The sequence below is a fragment of the Tympanuchus pallidicinctus genome, unplaced genomic scaffold, assembly GCF_026119805.1.
Source record: "Tympanuchus pallidicinctus isolate F22 unplaced genomic scaffold, pur_lepc_1.0 scaffold15, whole genome shotgun sequence".
In the NCBI taxonomy this organism is placed as follows: Eukaryota; Metazoa; Chordata; class Aves; order Galliformes; family Phasianidae; genus Tympanuchus; species Tympanuchus pallidicinctus.
In genome coordinates this window covers 31,478,580-31,493,796 of record NW_026294669.1, presented here as the reverse complement: position 1 = coordinate 31,493,796, position 15,217 = coordinate 31,478,580, and the positions used below count along the sequence as shown (strand labels likewise).

The 15,217-nt window shown below is 38.6% G+C and overlaps 1 long non-coding RNA gene across 3 annotated transcripts in view; it reads left to right on the top strand.

Annotated features, from left to right (window-relative positions):
* LOC128077253 (uncharacterized) overlaps nucleotides 1-15,217 on the top strand; it is a 134,903-nt gene that overhangs the window by 34,625 nt on the left and 85,061 nt on the right. The window contains exon 3 of one of the 3 annotated variants that reach the window (XR_008204901.1): nucleotides 2,165-3,297. The exons of the other annotated variants lie outside the window; for them this stretch is intronic. This is a non-coding gene — a long non-coding RNA (uncharacterized LOC128077253). Of the gene's footprint in view, nucleotides 1-2,164; nucleotides 3,298-15,217 lie in introns of those variants that run through there. 3 annotated transcript variants of the gene reach the window in all.

Sequence of the window (15,217 nt, the reverse complement as noted above, 5' to 3'; positions counted from 1 at the left end):
ACTTTTTATTTCTTCACCAAATGCTTAATTCTCTCCCAATCTCAGGCAATCACTGATATTGTGTGTTCTTTCTAATTTGTCTCCAGTTTATTTTTCCCCCTTTAATTTTCTAAATATTCAGAACTTCATGGTGAGCTGTTGCTAGCTCAGTTTCTGGTTTTGTTCTTTATTTCCTGCTCAAACCGTCTGCTTTTCCTTCTGACTGGTGTGCGCCAACACGTCTGAGCCAGGTGATGATCATGCTATCACTCATTAGTGACGACCAAGTTGCCTGGAGTAGATTAAGCTCTTGGCAATGTCTTCCTTCTCTGGTTAAATCACTTTCCATTCTTCCAAGGTTCCCCTGACTCGGTCTTAAAAAGATGAGAAGCTCCCTGAAAGTCTTGAGTATATGTTCAAGAAGAGGTCTAGTTGCTGCTTGAGCTTGCTGTTACCTATAAGATATATATAGCGTACTGAAGCTGAAATTCTTTGACTTTGTGTTAAATGGCACGATTCTTGAGGAAAGGCCATCAATGTGCAGCACAGCCAGCCCATAATTGTGAAATATGTGGTCTTTCAGCTGATTGAATATGATAAAGTAAGCCAGAGGATGATTGAGAGGAATGGAAGAAGGAAAGGACTACCTGTTTCAGAGTAAAAAGAAACCTCTGTGTAACTTAAATAGGTACCCTTTTTTCTTCAAAAAAAACCCCCCAAATAATTGCTGAGTGAAGTTTGAGTTTCAGCTGTTATATATGTGTGTGTGTGTGTGTGTATATATATCTATATATAGTCACAGATAGTATGTGAAAAAATAAGTTGCATAAGGCAAAATGTTAACTAAGAATAGCTTCTGATTTCACTTGCTGTTAGCAAGCTTTATAATACACATTATCCAGTGGTGTGTTTTGAATTTAGTAATTGCTTACTAAATGGTTACTTTGAACGGGCGTGAGGTTTAATTTCTTAGTATTTCCACAGGATGTCTGTCCACTTGCAGTATACCCTTCAAAACAAGGAAATGTAACCGAAAGCAGAGCTTGACTGATGAACCCCAGGACTCATTTTTGTGCTTGTGTGTCTGTACTTAGCTGAAATTACAAATGATGAGGAACAGAAGATTGATTATTGGACGCTATTTTACCAAATTAGCGTGGTGCAACCACAAAAATAACCCACTTAGTTGATATCTGCGGTAGTAACTTTATCTTTGATTTTGACACCAGTTTAAGTTAACTTTAAACATTTCTCTTAACTCTAACTGTGAAAATTATTTTTAACTGCATATTGGCGTTTTTCATGCTTGGGGAAATGTGTTCTTGAATAGCTGCCAATAAAACTTGTCTCATAGATGCCCTTCTTATCATCAGTTATTGTTCCCTCTTCACCACTGACAGAAAAATAACTGTAGTTAAAACCCATCACCATTGGTGCTGGGTGTTCTGACCTATTCAACAGAATGTATTTCTTTCAGAAATATTCTGGATGTAGTTGATATATTGCACTCTCTGGAACTGTATGCTTTTTCTTCTGCTTCAGCGTTTTTCTTCTAGGCTATATATACAGCTAGGGGGCTTGTGATCTGTCTTAGACGTTAGTGGAGGTTCGTTATTTTTTTTTCTATTCTACTGATTTGGTAGCTTCAAAACTTCCTCAACTTTGTCTTTTTTGGAAGTTCATGGGAGTTGAGAAAAGAGCTTACTGCAATCATAGTTCAGGCTGTCTGTTCTCCAGTTGACTTCTCTATGACCACTTGGTTTAACTTTTATTATTCTTCTGGTTTGTAACGTCAGTTTTTCTAATTTCTTAGCATATAATTGAATCTCTACAAAATCTATTGAAACATGTCTAATATTGAAGAAAAAAAGCTGTCTATCATTCTCTTTCCGTTTGCGTCTAATTTTTATCGCTTTCATGAATTATTCTGCATGTCCTTTAAATTTTTTTCCAAGGAAGATATTTGGGTTAGTTTTGAGCTGGTGTTATTCTTTGCTTTTTGACTCACAACCTGCGTATCTTTCTCATCTTGACTGCATAGCAAGATAATTGGCAGAAGGGCAAGCAGACATTTATATACTTTTTGCCCGAGATTCCTGCTGTCCTTAATAAAATTTCAGTCTTTTAAAAATCCTACGTTTTATCAGTTTGTTTTCTATTGGTAACTTTCAATTATTTTGGATAGAAACTAAGAAGAATAAGATGGGAAAAATTCAAAGCAGATCTTATGTCTGGTAAAGGAAAGCGATGAAGCCTGACAGAACTGTTACAACAGGGATATCAGCCAAATGGAAACACCCTCTATACTTGGACAAAGGGAGAGCAGTGTTGGCATCACAGTGTAACGAGAGCTAGAGATTGCCTCTGCTCCTCTTGCAGTCTCAGAAGTGAAGCCACCTAAGTGTATTGGTATTCTAAAGATGCCTGATGCTCTGTGGAAATGTTTTTGTTTTTTTTCTTCCCAATAATGCAATGTATTCTTTAACTGTGTTGCTTTAGTGAAAGAAAACATGCCTTGCACTACACTGCTCAGTTCTTATTCCCGTGTGTGTGTAGCAGTAACCATAGTATCATGTTCACAGGAGATCTGGGGGTAGGAGGGATGGCCACAGGATGGCTTGGACACGATTACAGTGAAACATATTTAATGTCATCTCATATTATGGCTAGTTGTCTCATTTTAAGTTGCAAACTCTTCAAATTCATGACTTTTTCCCTTGCTATGTATGTCTACTGAATTGTCTGAATCTTCTAGGTGTGACTGTTACACACATGGTGCATACTGATGAGATATTGCATTTGTGTATTTTCAACTACACTGTTTTTCCAAGCAGTAGAGGAATCAGATCTTAAATTTATACCTGAATTTCTGATGCTTTAAAGAGTTATCTTTTCTTTAGCGTCTTCCAGTGAAATATTCTCTGAAGCATCCTGTATTTGGGTCAGGAGAAACCAAACTCCAACACTTCTAAGCTTCCTATCCAAAAAGAAGATTCAGGGAAGCAAAAATGATGGAAAGAAAAAGTAACGCTGCTGCTCATGTGAAACAGCCAAATTGCCCAGTTCAGTTATTAAGGTTATAGCAGTATAAGTGTCTAGTGTGTGAGCATAGTTCTTTTTCTTGCCTGGTTCATTGATAACGCTAATTGTTTTCTAACTTTGGGTTTGGGGATTTTTTTCTTATTTCTCTCTTTTAATTTTAAATGCTGCTTAATCAAAAGTTTCAGCCTTGTGTCACTGTCAATCTGATCATCAGTAGGACTGAAGGAATGAGCCCATTGATTCTTCATACTACCCATGCCCTACATCACCTTGAAGTGCGCCATCTTGAGCTTCTTGCAAGCACATACGTGTTTTTTTGTAGTTTGCGCTAGTTTGGTTGCATGTAGTGAGGAGAGCTGTAACTCAGGTTGTAAGACTGGTTCCACTTCGGATTAACCAATTCTGGTGTAATGAAAGTATCAGACTTTAACCTCCCTGAAATTGGTGTTTAGATCAGTTGTTTTTAATGATCTCACGTTGATGTTTGCGTGTCTTACTGCAACCTTAATGACAAAATGAATTTAAATGTTTTTCTTTCTTCATATGTTATTGGGAAAGCTTTTTTTCACTGAAAGGAAAAAATGATTTGATAATGTTAATTATCATGATCAAAAGGAAGTTAAGCTGAAGGGTACAGCCCTGTGCAGTCAGTGTTGAAGCACACCAGGTTCCTAAGCAGCCTTAGGTCTCTACGTTCACTCTTGAGTTAGTGGAGGTTACCTACCAAAGAGCTTCTGTGCTGAACTACTTTTGACAGTATAAGCACTAAATTGTTCTTTTAGGCATCCCTTGCAGTCTCTGGTTTTGCAGTGAAACTTTAATTTGTGCGATTTCTTGTTAGCCAGTAAACCAAATCGGGATAATGCTATTTATCAGTGTTGGGCAGCTCATTTCACTTGTGCGTTTTTGTAGGTGTATTACTTTATTAAGAGGTTTACATAGCCTAGTAACTTCTTACTTAGCCCCTTTTGTTCCTAACGTAAATTTCTCTTCGAAAATCCCAAATGTCAAATCAAATTTAGGTGGACCTGAGGCTTATGAGAGGAGTGAACTTTAGAACCAAAAAAAACCCCAACCAACTAAACAACCGGAAGATCTATAGAAGCTAAAGCATGTTATTTCATTATGAAAGATATGCAGAAGTGCTGGAGGACTCTCAGGAATTTAAATTCTGGACTAGAATGTACTGGAAAAAGTTTTAGAGAGAAGAACATAGGGAGTTTCAATTGTGTTTAGCTGCAGGCATAGGAAAATATGGCCGAAGCTAAAATAGAACTGTCTGATTGCAAGGTTGTAAGAGCTGGAGTCAATTTCTAGTCGTTATCCTACTTCTACTCAGTGCTTTTATTTGGATTTTCAGATTTCATCTGTATTTTCTGTTGTACTGGATTTCAAGGTGCTGTATGGCACAAGAGCTAAGAAAGCATTAGACAATTTCTAATTCATGAATTATAATCCATAAGTCTGAGAAACTTTATTTCGATCCAGTATTGTAAAGCTTTACAGAAATCTTTACAAAAACTTCATTTTTCCCTGTGTAAATTGGTTTGGAGGGGGATGAAGTCTAATTTCAGAGAAGGTTTCCTTTTTGCTTCTGGAATACGGCAAGAAATAACAACAAATCCAACTTTGTGGCCTCTTTGATATAAGAAAGGCAGAGTTGTTTGGGTTCACTCAAGTCTTCAGCATGGATCTGAAGCTGCTGGAGAGAAATGCTCCCCTGACCTTCACCAAGGCACTCGATTCTTGCCCAGTTTCTGTACTACGTGCTGTGGTGTTTGAAAGCTGCTTGCAGTGGCATCTCTGTTAAGCAAAGAATGGGTGTTTGCAGATCTGAACAATGAAAGAAGATCTGTCAGCCTGTCAACACCTGTGAGTGCTGCTCTTTAGAGATGCCTGTGCAGATCAGAGAGAGGGCAGGTGGAGGAGTCTTTGAGAAAGAAAATGTTAATTCAGCTCTTTCTGTGTCACGTCAGCTTTGATTTCTTCTTTATCTTTGTCTGCATCTCTAAATTATCTGCCACAACTCTGCAAGTGGTTCGAATGAATGAAGGCTTTGCTTAATTAAATTGTGAAGGGCTAAGATGCAGGTATAATCGAGTTACCCGAGCAAAATGAGAATATGGAAATAACGTGCAAGTGATCGGTGTGATCTATTGAACGTGAGTTTAGCTTGCTGGTTGTCTTACTGCTTTGGGATCACCTTGCGTATGATGCAAACTTTTGGTGTCGCCTTGTATACTGATATAGTGGCACGCTAATGCTCTGTTTAAGACTATGATGATCATCAATTAATGTTTATAATGCACTTGGGATCACTAATAAGTGCAGAGCATAATCGGGATTAGAAATGCTTGGGGTTGTTTTAGTGGTTTTTTTTTTCTCAGAGATAGGAAAATAAATGTTTTATTTTCTGGTGGTTCATTAGAGAAATTGGTATAAATGGTGTCTTGTAGTTTGTGCTGAGTAATTGAGTTTTAAATATGCAACTTAATCTGAGGTGGATCTTATAGCACTGGATAAATGTATGAAGCTAATATGTAAATAATGGACTTTGCACTCTCTTTGAGCTGCTCTGTGATGTGTTGAAGAAGCTGATCACGTGCGTTGTTCTACGTGTGTAGAATTGTGATGATATTTCTTAATATTGGGCCCTGCGCAGTATACAATAGGATGAAAATAGAGATGCTTGCATTATCAGGAGGACAGGGGGTGGTCTCTGTTGTCAGGTATGAAGTGAATCATAGAACCATGAAACCATTAAGGATGGAAAAGACCTCTGAGATGATCAGGTCCAACCACAACCCATCCCCACGTGCATATTGCCCATTTACCTCAGGGCCACATCTGCGTGGTTCCTCTACACCTGCAGGGACAGTGACTTCACCACCTCCTTGTGCAGCCTGTTCCAATGCCTCTACGTTCTTTCTGAGTGGAAGAACTTCGTAATGGCCAATCTGAACGCTGCCTGGTGAAGTTACAGTCATTTTCTTTTGTCCTATTAGGGAAGTCAGTGACATTGCTACAAGCCCATGTTATTTCTCCCAGAGATCTGAATTGAAATCCCTGGGTAGGGGCAGCACTTACCAAGTTCATCTCAGTGCGAGATGTTTGTTCTTACTGGGTTCTGAATGAAAGTCTTTTTCCAGAGCACTCATTAGCGTGTGCTGCCCAGGTTAAACTGTCCATAAATGTGATAATGCATGCTTTGGGGCTCTGCATTTCTCATGTACCCCTTTGTAGTCAAAACACACTGGTGTTTTAGTTCATTTTTTTCTGTCTCAAGTTATTCCAAGGCTATTGATGAAGAGAAGTAACTTCTTTTGCTCTGCTCTGGGCATTTTCTTGTAGAGGGTATCCACCTGGTGGGGGAATTGACAAATCGTTTTCTAGTTGAGGTATTTTTTGCAGTGTGATCAGAGTAGCTGGTGAGTGTTGTTCCTACAGATCTCTAATGGCGTTTTCTCAAGTCTTCCTCTCTTACATGCCAACTTATTTCCATGGACTGTTCATGTGGCCTCTTTCTTGCAAATATTGTCTGTTCCAGCTGCTCTGTCCTTGAAATACACTTCACATGAAGAACACAGCAAACCTCTTCCATTTCCTAGTAACGAATGCAAATAGTCAGCTACTGCTGAAGGAATATAATTGTTGTATTTCTTGCACCTTTTCTGTGCTTTCAGATCCAGCCCCTCTTAGCTTTACAAAGCGTGCTTAAACATAACGTCCAAGTTTAACCTCTGTCATGTGGCTCAGGGTATTGACTGGAAGTTTTTTGCAGAATTAATTGTTCCGAACCAAAAAGCCATTGGGATAGGTTTGTTTTGCTGAAAGGATTATCGACTTTTATCTAAAGAGATTATTTTTGTTTGATTCGTAATTAAGTAATTTTCCTTCTGTTGATGGAAATGTATGTCTCTAAAGTGTGTAATTAATTGAAAAAATTACCATTAAATTCAAGATGAAATCAATGTTATTAATTTCCTTTCAGAAGGCCTGTGTCTAGTACTGAGTATGGCTGTTTAAGCTGCAGATACAGATATTTGGCTTCAACGTTAGCACAATAATTAAGATGCTTTTGATATTTAAAAGTAAACAAAACCTTTCATTGCACATTGTGAAGATGCTTTTTAGTTGCCATCCTGAGTCACACAAAGGAAAGCTTCTAAAGCCAGCTTCAGTAGCTCATGGTAACTTCTGCAGCTTTCAGGGAGGACACTGAAGGCTGAGCAAAGAGTTCCTACCACTCCAGAGTCCCGTGTTGAGTATTCAAATCCAATCCCTCTTCAAAGGAGTTATAATATTTAACTTCTAGTCCAACTGTGCTATGTTTTATTTGTCCAACTTTGGAATTCTCTTAAAAACTTTTTTGGAGAAATTGCATTGTCTATGTGGGTCCAGACATAGACCTTGTATTCTTTGTCCATGCGGAATGATTAGAGTAAGTAAAGTGAAGGTGTAGAGGTCAGATTATCAACAGTAAATCATTAGTTGTCTTTTAACCTTCTAATGCCTGTAAGTTTAGATCAGGACAGGTGAAGCTCTTAGCTTTGATCATTTGTTGGTAGTTTCGTATTGCTTGTTATCTTTAATGCTTTTTTCTTTTAATAATAATAATAATCAGTAGCCAATGTCATTGAGTATTAACAATCTCTTACTGTTCCTAATAGTTCAGTCCTGATTCACATCAGATCTTTTCAAAACTATTTAGTTGTAAGTTGAGATAGATAGTAGTCACACAAGAATCACCAAGGTTGGAAGAGACCCCCAAGATCATCCAGAGCAACCATCCACGTATCGCCAATGTTTCCCACTAACTATGCCTCCCAGTGTAACATCTGAACGTTTCTCAAACCACCCCCTTGAGAAGCCTGTTAGAGTGCCTGGCTGCTCCTGTGGAGAATTTTTTCTAAACGTTCCCCCTGAACTCCTCAGTGCAGCTTGTGGCCATTCACTCCAGTCCTATTGCTTGTTACATGGGAGAAATGACTGAAACCCACTTCACCACAACCTCTTTTTGGATTGCTGTAGAGAGCAATAAGGTCTCCCCTAAGCTGCTGCTTCTATGGACTAAACAATCTCTGTTCCTTCAGGTGCTCTTCATAAGGCTTGTGCTCCAAATCTCTCATCAGCTTCATTGCCCTTCTCCAAACACACTCCTTGGCCTCAGTGACTTGTAGTCAGGGGCCCAAAGCTGAACACAGTACTCAAGGTGCAGCCTCACCAGAGCTGAGTGCAGAGGGATGATGACCTCCTGCTGGCATCATTATTTTTGAGACAAGCCCGGATGCCGTTGGCATTCTTGGCCACCTGGACTGGTGTTTAGCTGAGCATCAATCAATACCCCCAAGTCCTTTTCCTCCTCACAGTGTTCCAGCCACTACCCCAAGCCTGTCACGTTGCCTAGGGGTCTGATTGCCAACATTGAGGACTTGGCGTTTGGTCTTGCTGAACATCACCCTGATGGCCTCACCCCACTGATGCAGCTTGTCCAGATCCCTCTGTAGGGCTTTTCTGCTGCTAGGCAGATGAGCACTTCCTGCCAACTTTGTGCCATCTGCACACGGTATTCATTAAATGTGTATTTGATTAGCTAATAAAAGAAATGTGTTGATTCTGTTTTTTCCTCCCCCCCCTTTAGCTCTCTGTTTAAAACCTTTTACCAGAACATACAGGGAAGGCAGAGGTGCCAGTCTTAGGATTGTTCTGTCGGATCACACAGATCCCCAGAGACTCCTTAAGCCTATAAAGATAGAACAGTCTCTTCCGTTTCTTGAATAGACTTCTACATTGGTTGTAAATAGCACTTTGGATCTAAAAGAGAAAGTGAGCAATTTGAAATAGTTCTTTATATACTTTCACTGTAAGCAGAAGTCCACTCTCAGTTAATGTAGCACCAAAAGGGAATATCTGCTCTGTAGTTTGGTTTTGTGATTTGTATTATTTCTTTGCTCTTTCCTTGATTATTTTTTTTTAACTTCATTCTTTTGGTTAATCTACGTGCTTTATTCAGTGCAGAAGTTAATATTTGAACATCAAAATTAATTAAGCAAACCGGTCTGTCTGAAAAGGGATTTTAAAAATACGATGAGGTATACACAAGGTGGAAAAATAGATTTTTGTTTTTGGCTAACTCTAGAACTGCTCTGTTGCTTCTATCTCAATGTAGTCTTAAACAGTCTAGAACTGCTGGCCAGAGGTGATTAGCAACCGAAGCTGAAATGTTTCCTTCTGATTAATTAGAGACCAATTAGACCCGACTGGAATTCCACATGAATCCTTTCACTGCTGACAGGAGCAGGTGGATCACAGCAGGAGCTCTTGTCGGATGTGAGATGCGCTTTCTGTCTTGGATAACTTACCAAGAGCATTGCATGGTTTGTAACATATATTTAGGGGTTAATGGAATTAGAAAATGAGTTAAGTTTCTTCACGCTTCAAATATTGCTTAACGTCAAGCTCGGTTTTGAAAATATAGGATGTGTTTTTTTTCCTCTTTTCTAATTAAGTAATGAGGTTTTCTTTAAATGAAATTGATTACTATTTACTAACAAATGTGACTGAATAGAGCAGGGAGCTTCCTGTTCTCTTAAACAGAAAATAATCTAATATAATCTAAAATAAATGAAAGAAATGACTAGAAAACTAGAAATGTTTATTTCTGTGTTGAAGTTGAAGTTTTCAATCATACTGATGTTATCTTCTATTTATTTATTTGTAAATCTAATGATCAGTACTTAGCAGATTCAGCATTTAGGAGTCCTGTGTTACTACCAGGTGTTCCTCAGTAGCCAGAGAATGGCAGAAAAGCTTTGGTTGGAGGGGATCTTAAAGCCCATTCAGTTCCAATCCCCCTGTCACAGGCAGGGTTGCCATGCGCTGGATCAGGCTGGCCAGGTCCCCAGTCTATTTTTCTGCTCTTTTTTTAGGATTTGCTTTCCCATATATGTATTTCTATCTATGTTAGCCAATTCAGACTGGAGTTCACCAATGTTGTTGTTGATACAGTCTAAGCTGTTACTGCTGCTCTGGTCACGTAAAAATGATCAGTACTGCAATGATTTATTGCCAGCATGCTCTTAGTATTGGAAGAAGCAGTAAAGGTTCACTAATGAATAAATCAGGTGTTTTTTGAATTGCTTAAATTTCACAAAGGCGTTGTATTGTTCTCTGCTGTTTTTGGCAACCTGCATCAGGCAACACAGAGAGTTCTTGCAGTATAAATTGCTTATGCATATTTAATTCCAAGTACTTGTTGAAACTGGAGCTGTTTGATTGGAATCGTAGAGATCTTCGCTGCTTCTAGTGAGCATTTCTCTTAGGATTGTCAGATAACTTATGGAAAGCAGTTTATCCAAAAGTTGGTGTTTGTAGAAAGGTTTTGGAGAAAAAGTTTAATGCCAGGGTATTTGCATAAATTAAATCACAAAATGTGCCTGTAGAGTTAATGTAAATGCTTTTAAGGACGCAAGTGGATGCTATTCTTAATCCTTTCTTAACGTACTAATCTCACTGCAATTGTAAAAGTGAGCTCCTGATCCTTCCTTGGTACAAGTAAAGCACTTTTATTCCTTCGTTATCTTCTCTGATGAAATAAGCATGCTGATTTATGAACCTTACTTGAAGCTTTATTGCAAACAGTTGGGGGTTAGTATATCTAATATAGCATCTGTGCATAATTACGCATCCATCATTCTTCCTTGGGCTACTCCATTAAGTGTCAGCTCAGTACTGCAAGCGTAATGGTCCTGGTATTTTTATCAGCACGAATGCCACAGATAAGAGTTCCTTAGCAAAATCAGAAAGAAGAAAATGTCTTAAAACAGTAAACTTGAAATAAAATTCAGTAAAATAAGTGGAATTAAATATTCCGTATGTATTCCTTTCTGGAGTTGTATTCATTTGTTTGAGCTGAGTTGAGAAGTAACTTCTGGCAGTCTAATCAATCTTTTGGTCTCTTTGCCACCTTGTACATATTTGAAATAACACTTGTAAGTTTTCTTCACAGCACTTTCTTTTACAGTGCCTTCTACAGAGATGGTTGAAGTCAGAGAAATGTGTTCAAATGGAAAGAGAGTTGAATTTAAAATGTTGGCATTATATTAGTGCATACATTGATCACGTTAACTTCACTTTGATTTCTTGGAAGCTTGTCTGAAATCTGACTTACAAGTCACCTTTTTATATCACATTTTTATACTGTGGAATAGAAAAGAAGGGATCAGGGAAATTAAATACTAATTGTGTTTACTTCACTGTGTTGAAACTTCTCCAGCAATTCACAATGAAAATATGGTGGAAATATACAGAAGAATGTTTGTTTAAACCGAGTGTGAACTCTACAATTTCAATGCAGTTGTGCAAACTGACAGATAAATTCAATTTCTAGAATTCTAGCAGTGCTTAATTGCATGGTGCTTTCTTTGGTGATGCTTTGTGTCACAGCCTTCTAAATGCAGATCTATATGGTTCCAGGGATGCGAACAGAGGTTCTGAGTTTTGTGGTGATACATCTCCATTTCACTGAGTTTTGAATACTGTAATGAATATGTAGGATTTATTTCTGTTGGGAGCAAAGCCTCGGGGATTTGTGTATATGCTCAAGCAGTGAGCTAGAGTTCTAATGATTTAAGGTAACTGCAAAAGCCAAGTAAATGAAGGTAGTATTTGTTATTGTGTGTTCCGTAGCTACTTAGAAGCACAGTAAGGGAACAAGAATCTGTATGGTAGGAAACTGAAGGACCTGCACCCATCTTCCTGTTTGCACTTGTGCACGTGAGTGGTCTATGGAGGTGTTAGCTTTTCATCCCTTAGTCTGTGGTGTTCAGCTATAGGTATCCAAATATTTATTGAGCGTAAGGGAGAAATAAGGACGCCACATACTCATGTCTGACTGTCATCCAGAAGAGTAATACAGGTTTACCACAGCAATTTGGTGATTTCATGCCAGAAGAATGCTTGTCCAGAACCTATTCCAAAGGTTGTGAATTGCGACTACTGTGATACTGTCCTGTGCTAAGATTTGCATTCTCTTTATTCATCCTCAATACTGAATTACTAAGGGAACAATTCTTTCCTCAGATTAAACCAAACCTTATTTATGGTTGTCTTGTCCCACTGAGTGGGTTTTGTGGGTGGGTAATCTTCTCCAATCTCCCAAGTCAGCCTTCCCTAAGTCAGCAGTACTCACTGCTGTGATGGAGTCGTCCAAGACTCAGGGGAATAGTATACATCAATTTATTGAGATCGTTCTTATAACTAATACAGTACTTAGAGGTAAAATTGATTCATTTGCTAACAACGATTAGTAAGTGTTACCAAGTAAAAGCACCAGCTAAGGGGTGCGGGAGTTATTTCTATGTTAGAAGTTCTAAGACGATATTAGGCAGTGGCTGCTGCAGAGAGTGGGGGAATAAAAGAAGATGAAGAAAATGGGAAAGGAGAAACAGACATATCCAGGCGTCGGCAGACATAACAAAGCATTTCACCGCTCCTTGATCCAGCAATGTCTTGGTGTCAAAGGGTGCAGATCTTTAGTAGTGGTGAGTTGTCCCAGGAGTGATGGTCAGTTGGCAAAGACTGCCGATGTACTTGTTCTCCTATAACCCAGGGTGCCCAGAACTGCTCTTTGGGAGTGATAGCTTCTGGCTTTAGGACTGTCATTAGGATCTCTTTAGTTTCTGTCCTCCAGGACTGGTGTATTTAAATCAGCAGAGATAAGAGGGAGCAAGGAGACGCCAGCTTGTATCTTGCCTTCACAGGATACATTGGTATCATCTCCTGTCTTCCTGTATGAAGCTCAATATATTTGTTTCCAGGTCAAATCTTCAGCCAGAGCACATTCCTGTTCAAAAGCAAACAGCTTCTGGCTCTGTCCCAAGGAATGCTTTGAATGGGAAACTGTCTGAGAAGTCTTGCTGATTGTTTCATGTTGATTTGAGACAATGCATCCCTTACCAGTCTTAGGGAATGGTTTTGGACAAGGTTTGTATTTAAAAGGTGATAGAAACCTTTTCGGTGAACAGGTTATTTTGGAAGGAAAGGAAAAAATATCCAGGCAAATGTAATACAAGTTGTCTTTGTTCCTTGATAAAACAGTTACAAACCCCAAAATAATTTGAAAATAGCTATTCACAGTCACCTGAAAAGGGAGAAAAGGGTCCTTTAAAATGAAGATGCTCTGTCAGATTTTTCTTGGATGCTGAAGAGTTTTACAAGTTTCTGCTATTTCTTTTTATTCCAAAAATAGCACATATCAACTGAGTGGTCATCAGTGGCATCCTGCAGAGAGAATAAGTGGTTTAAAAATGTTTTTACTCTGTTTAGATTCTGTGAGTTACACTTTTATGTAGCATTGGTACAAAAGGCAGAACTACTATTGAAGCTTCTTTAAAACTCTTCAGAAGTTCGGATTCAGACAGATTTGACAGATGAAAGCATCTGGGTGAAGACTGGCTGACAAAATAAGAAACAAAAGGCAATTCCGTATGAATAGGGAGAATGATTTTATGTGACTGATGACTTGTAGATGTGGTTGACAAGTGTCTGTTTCAACTGCTTCTAAATTCTGAGCAAGTACTATCCAGTGCTTATTTTGCATTTGAGCTATGATTTATAGCACATGCATCTGGCATTTGTGGTGTTGGAGTGGAGGAAAAAAGAAAAATGTTTAAAAATAAGGATGAGAGTTTTAGTAATCTGTGAATAATCAGCCTAAGTCTGATACAAAGATATTAACATTTTCTCCTGAATTTTCAAAGAAACAGAATTGTTTGCAGAACTTCAGAAGCCACTTGTGATTAGCTAATAGGATAATATACAAAAACTCTGGGGGAGAAAAATATTGTGATATAAAATAGATACTTTGACCTCAGTGGTGTAATAGAAAGCAAAAAAATTAAGGAACAGGATGCCTTTCCTGAGACAGCTCTCAGCTGCTTGAATAAAGCCTGCCTTTGAATTGCTTATTCACGCGTGCTTTATGCATTTTCCAACCTCTGCCTTAGAAGTCCAGGAGGCTGAATAATGCAATAAAAGCAAATAGGAGTCTTGTTTCAAAAAGCTGATGATGAAGTGAATCAGTATTTCCTAGAGATTTGGTTGTAGGATGTCAGAAACAGTTTGACTGTTTACTTACAGCAGTGCTTTAACTTCACCTAAATACCCTGCGTTGTGCTCTGAAGAAGTCAAGTAAGGGATACTGTTCAGTTAAATCCTTCAGAGATATTCCTATTTATCTCATGCAAACAGATGTACTTCGTCAAGTGATGCCTCTGATGGTGCTGGAGCTTTACATATGTATAATCCTTGCTCCCTCCCGTGAATCTTCTTCCCAACCAACTCTGAACACAGCTAAGTGATTTTCAGGGTTGTGTTTTGATTTTATTTTTTTATACCTCTATTGCATATTTGGTAGCGCAGTTTTCAAATGCGAAAGCAGTATTGTAGGTCTGACTTACTTTGTTGCAACAACAGGTTGGGTTTTACTAGGATTAGGTAGGTACATGCATAATGTAGTGAATAGAGAAATGGTATAATGTAGAAGCTCCACATTCTGCTGCTTTTCTTTAGTCTAGAAATATAATAATAAAAGTAGAACAAACATTGCATGCACTTCTTGGCCTGTAGCTTAACTGTGAAGTAAAATTGGCCAAATGGACTCCCATGACAAAATAAGAAGCTGCTTAGTTATGAACGTATTTCTGTTTCATAATGTCAGATTTCAAATGTATGCACGTGGCCTGACCACTGAACGATGTATCCTAGAGCCAGGTTTGGGAACAGATAGGAGAAGTGGTGGAACAGTAGGTTTCAAATAGAGTAGATACAAAGAGAGAGGAAAAAGGGGTGGTGTTGGAGCATGTCACTTGTGAGTTTATAAATGCTGAGACAAAATTGCATTTATCCCTGTTAGGAGTTCGTCAAAATGATTTTAAGTCATCTTTAAATGTAAGATTAAATAAAGGAGTGATTTGAGGAAGTGTGGTCTCTAAGGGGATGCATCATGGTGAAAGACTGTAGAAGTTGTCATTAATTCCATTGGGCCAATGTTTATGAACAGCCTGAGTGAAATAGCGCTGGGCAAGCATTTCCATACTTGTCTCTCTCCCAGCTGTTGATGCTCTACAAGTGCATTCATCTCATAATGTAAAGTATCACGTGTTATGTTGCACGTCACGTTTACTTCACTGAGACT